Here is a 5,904-nt window from a genome sequence, read left to right as displayed (position 1 = left end):
TGATATATTGGAGGAAAGTTTACTTGTAATTTAGAGGTATGATATACATCTCTATTGATTGTTTATCAACTAATTTATTTTTGGTTTGGTTCTAGAAAATGTGAGGCATTAATTAGTCGGGGATAGAGACCTCGGAGATATTGATATTAATCGAATTTATATTTTTTTATTTGTTAATAAATAAATTATTATTATAATGTAATTAAATATGTAATATATTATGTAAAATGATTTGAAATATGCATTTTTATAACATATATACTTAAAAGTATTATTAGATATTTTGTACCACTAACTTAATGTGTGGTCTAAAATTAACTCTTAAAATTGTAAGAAGGGACTAGAATACAAATAAGTCCAAGATCAATAATTTAGTGAGTTGACTAGAAGGCTAGTATTAACCAATGTTATCAGAACCGGACCGGACATCGAACCGGATTGGAATCAACACAAGATCAAGAAAAGAGAAACAGAGATATAAATTAATCAAATGGAGACAAGTGGAGTATTTTCTTCCTCAATCTATGTTGGCCAAAATTTCCAACCCTTGGAATATGGTGTTGGCCAAAATTTACACATAAGGAAGGTTATATATAGCCTCTTAATTCCAATCCCTAGTTAGATTGAATTAGAACATTTAATTAGAGTCATATTCCAAATAACACTCTTATTTAGTTAATATTAATATTATCTACAATTATATCTAAATATAATATACACTACAAGAAAAAATGCTAATTACCAGCGGAAATTTCCGTGATTGATTAGCCAAAATCCGCCGCTAATTGAGCTCTCCGATACATTTGCAGCGGATTCGGATCCGCCAGTAAAAACCTCGCAGGAGCCGCATACCGGGCACGTATTTGGGTCCGTCAGAGATTTATTCTGACTCGAATTGGCCAGAAAAAAATCGGCTGGTAATTTCAGACACCGACGGAATATTTCCAGCCAGTTTTGCATCGGTAAAACTGGGTCCGACAGTTATCCACAGACCAATTCCGTCAGAATTTTTGAATTTTGAATTTTATATTTAATTATATTAAATCATATTACCGATGGTATATCGACGAAATCCGTCGGAAATTGTGATTTTTTTAAATGACATAAATTACAAATTAATAATGATATTATTATTACTATTAATATTATTTATTCCAATTATAAAAAAATTAATATAATATATATAATATAACACATTAAACCAAAATAGATATTATACTACTAAATAATAAAGTTCAATATCTACACATAATACTATCCAATCAAGACATAATCTTGATAAAACTACATATAATACTATCCGATCAAGATAAAATATTGATAAAATTACGTATCCTACCCGATCTAAGATAAAACTATATAATATGTTAATGTTTGATAGATAAAACTATGTCCTAAGTTAAATCATTCTCATCTATATCATCATGAATAGAATGATCCTGGCTGGATGAGTGTTGTGCACCGTGCTCACATAGCTCAGCAAGTTCCAACTCAAACCGCACTATAATGTTTTGCAGAGATTTGATCTCTCATTTGCACCTGTAAATCATGTTGGTTCTTCCTAATCTCTTCAATATCTTGAGGAGTGACACCAAGTTGAAGCTGACATAAACCGTGATCCTGTTGCAACCTTTCATCACTTCACTCTTGACTCCCTACAAGAGATTGCACTATCTGGTTTAACCTATCTAACTATGAATGCAAATCAGAATGTGGATCAGAAGATGATGTTGAAGTGGATGCGCCTGATGTATCTAATAGACACTGAGATGAAGATGATCTGTAGTACTTACAAACTGCATCACCCAATCCATACAATCTGCACTTTTTACTGTGTCCTCCAACAACTTGATAGTAAGTCTTCAGTAAGTCTATTGCGCTATTTTCTTCTATCTGAAGACTAGCAGCCACTGCATGAACATACTCTTCCTAAATATTATTGAATTTTTAATATCAAAAAATTGTTAATAAGAAACTATTTGTAATTCTCTTAATTACCCCAACAGCTTGAGCACGAGGATCGGACCAAGAAGTACCATCGTGGTGCTTCGTATGAGTGTCTGCGAATAACTCATGAGCAGTCGGTACACGACCAAGGAGTGTTGTCTGAAAAAATGCAATGAGAGAATTTGAATCCATTTATATAAAAAAAAAAACAATAATTGAAACAATTGTACCAGCAAATAAACATACAACAATAATTGTACCAGCAGATAAACATACAACAATTAGACCAGTAATAATTGTACCAAATAAACAATTAAACCAGGAAAATACAATTTCTGATGCTGCTAGGAATCTGACCTGTGAAATGGTTGTCATTGACAACTAAAATTCGAAGCGTTCCGGCATTGCATACCCTTTGTGGTAAATGGCCAGTCAAATCATTATAACATAACATTAAATTTATTAATTGTGTAAGATTATTCATCTCTGCGGGAATGGAACCATTGAGTTTGTTGAAAAACAACCTTATTGAGTTTGTTGAAAAACAACCTTATATCAATAATGGATTCAAGTGCTCCAATATTTGGAGGAATAAAGCCTGATAACTGATTTTGGTATAGAGCAAGTGCAGTAAGACGTGTCAAGTTTCCTATACTTAGAAGGAATGGATCCTGAAAGCTCATTAACAAAAAGACTAAGGGTTGTCAGGTTTGATAAATATCCAATAGAATTAGGGATGGAGCCAATGAGGTTATTATCTGAAAGGTCAAGGTAAAAGACTGATCAGAGATTTCCAATTTCCTGAGGTATGGAACCGGAAAGCTTATTCTTATAAAGATAAAGCTGTTGTAGTTTGGTCAAGTTTCCTATGGAAGCAGGTATAGGACCTGTGAGATTATTTGTGGATAATTGAACTCCAATAAGAGATTTTAGAAGTCCTATTTCCTGAGGAACAATGCCCGAGAATCTATTTTCGAAAAGGGCGATTGTAGCCAGGTTTGTCAAGTTTCCTATAGAAGCTGGTATTGCGCCAGTGAGATCATTAGTCGAAACTTCAAAGTCTATAAGAGAGCTTAACATACCGACTTGTGGAGGAATTAAACCTGAAAGTTTGTTTCCATAGAAATACAGAATAGACAGGCTGCTCAAGTTTCCTATGGAGAAAGGAATTGAACTAGTCAGATTATTGGTAAACTAGGAAATCTGATCAAGGGACTTCAACTGTGTAAATTCCACGGGTATGGAGTCGGAAAGTTGATTCTCATTCAAGAAAAGGAATAATAGGTTTGTCAATTTCCCTATAGAAGTAGGGATTGCATCAGTGAGGTAATTGTTCTCCAAGGCAAGCCGAGTCAGAGATGTTAACATTCCAATTTCTTGAGGTATAGAACCTGAAAGTTGATTGTTCTGAAGATCAAGAAGTGATAAGCTCGTCAAGTTCCTAAAAGAAGGAAGAATAGAACCCGAGATGTTTTTTGGTAAAGGTGAAGAAGGGACAGGTTTGCTAAGTTTGCTAGAGATGGAGGGATGGATCCTGTGAGATTGTTTGTATTCAAATGAAGTTCAGTGAGTGAGCTCAGAAGGCCTATTTCACCTGGAAGATTTCCGGCGAATTGGTTATTTGAAAAGCCAAGAAATGTAAGTTTTGAAAGATTAGCAATTCTTGAAGGGATAATTCCATGAAAGAAGTTTTAGGAGAGATCAAGAGTAAGAAGATTAGTAAAAGATGAGAAGGTGTAGTGTTGGAGTGTACCCATCAAAGATGAAGATGAAAGATTTAAATGGATTGTACTTCCATAATTAGGATTAAATCCTAGACCTTAACCACCATACATATCAACTCAAAATGATTTAAGATTTTTATTCTAATTGAAATAATAAATATATTTGTACTTGAAACTAAACAAAGAATGCAAGCAAGCCTCACAAATGATCAAAATTTGATTTCAAGCATTATATTTAAAAGACAGCAGCAACAAAGTAAAATTGACTATTTATCTCCTATTATTAAACTATGAAACTAAATAAAGAACGCAATCAAGCCTCACAAATGATCAAAATTTGATTTCAAACATCATATTTAGAAGACAGCAGCAGCAAAGTAAAATTGACTATTTATCTCCTATTATTAACCTATGAAACTAAACAAAGAACTCAATCAAGCCTCACAAGTGATCAAAATTTGATTTCAAACATCATATTTAGAAGACAACAGTAGCAAAGTAAAATTAACTATTTATCTCTCATTATTAAACTATGATCAGCATTCACGAAACCATAGTTCAAAATGCAACCTAATCATATCTTACAGGGTCTAGATAAATTTGGTACGTTTGACTCCAAGTTTCATACAACTCAACAAAGTGTCGATATCCTGATTCTCAAGAGAGTGAGTAGTCAAGGAATCATTAACTGGGTGATACAGCGATTGGCAGACCATAATATGAAAATTGGTCTAAATCATTTGATATAGAGAGGAACAAAAATCGAACAAAATACAATATGGTTAGTGAAATAGAATGCACTCAAGTCTAATAAAATCCATTCTAGAACATAGATAGCAATCTTCCAATTACATGAAGTAGCAACATAATTTACACAAACCCATTAAAATCTAACAAAATCCATAGATAGCAATCTTCCAACAACATGAAGCAGCAACATAATTTACACAAACCCATTAAAATAAAACGAAATCCATTCAAAATCTACACAAACCCATCAAAATCTACCCAAACTCATCAAAATCAAACGAACCCCATTAAAATCAAAGGAAACCCATTCAAAATCAAACTAAAACCAATCAAAATTAAAGGAAATCAATCAAAAATTGAGAAAGTTAACTCACATTACGAAGCAAAATCTCTTGCTGCAGTACTCCAAATTAATACAAACAGTTCGTGCAAGGGTAGATGACTGGTAACAGCTTCTTTCCTCTCCGGTTCGTGCTTAGAGTGAAAGACTGAGTTTAAAATAAAAAGAAAAATGAAGATAAGATTCTTAGAAAGTGGACTAAATCAATGGACATAGCAATAAACATACCTTGAATCTAGCTTAGCAATCCTTACTTTGCTTTGTTATTGAATTTCGCTTCAGTCTGAAAGTGGGTCTGAACCAAGTGGCTGGTGGACAAAAAGCAAAAGAGGAAATCTAGAATATACGGGAAGAACTAACAAGAGGTGATTGGAGAGTCGAAATGATAGGTCTGAAAGAGAGCAGTAAGAGGCCCTTCTCAAGCCATCTAGAAAAAAAATTGTATTCACTGCATATCCATGGAGAGAAAGAGGCGGAAGAATAGAAAAAGTAAGGGTGGGAAATCGACAGAGAAAGAGAAAGGGTAAGGGTATAAGGGGTTTATGATTAATTAATTTTTAATTAAATTTGGTTTTAGCAGGATATCAAATAAAAAAGAGAGGGAAGACTGAAAAATGTTCCCGCTTCCTATTTGGTTTTAGCGGTAATTTTTTTTTATCTCTAGCGCAATTCCACTAGAATGGAAAAATTTCGGCTTGTAATCAGCAGCAGAATAAATCCCGCTTAAGTTCTGCCGCTGATCACCGGAGAAATCTTGTTCGGCTGCAGTTCCACTGGTGATCAGCAGTGGAACTCTGTCCGCTGTTGTTCCACTGCTGAATAGTAACAGAATAATTTCCACTACTGATTTTTACTGCTGATCAGCTGTTTTCTAGTAGTGATAAATAATATTTATTATTGATAGGATAATAATTAGGGATATAATTAAATTAAATCACCTAACTAATTTTATCCTATAATTAATTTAACCATAATTATAATCTAATTATAATTATCTAAAATAAATTAATTATATATATATATATATAGGTGAGATCCAGCGTGACAAGAGTTTAAGTTGCGACAAGGAACTTATTGTGTGACATAACGAAACTACGTAGTTTTGATGATAATTAAAAAGGGCAAGGTGGCAAATTGGTAAAT

General features: G+C 33.3%; 1 long non-coding RNA gene across 1 annotated transcript; it reads right to left on the bottom strand.

Moving 5' to 3' along the window:
• Positions 1-1,333: 1,333 nt before the first annotated feature.
• Positions 1,334-5,233, bottom strand: LOC136224227 (uncharacterized). The gene is made up of 4 exons (XR_010686331.1): positions 4,990-5,233; positions 4,796-4,909; positions 1,999-2,106; positions 1,334-1,910 (listed from the first exon to the last, which is right to left on the bottom strand). It is a non-coding gene; the product is annotated as an uncharacterized lncRNA (long non-coding RNA).
• Positions 5,234-5,904: the final 671 nt, after the last annotated feature.

The sequence above is a fragment of the Euphorbia lathyris genome, chromosome 3 (genome assembly GCF_963576675.1).
Source record: "Euphorbia lathyris chromosome 3, ddEupLath1.1, whole genome shotgun sequence".
Lineage (NCBI taxonomy): Eukaryota > Viridiplantae > Streptophyta > Magnoliopsida > Malpighiales > Euphorbiaceae > Euphorbia > Euphorbia lathyris.
Note: the sequence above shows the minus strand (reverse complement) of the source record. Positions and strands in the feature narration are given on the sequence as shown.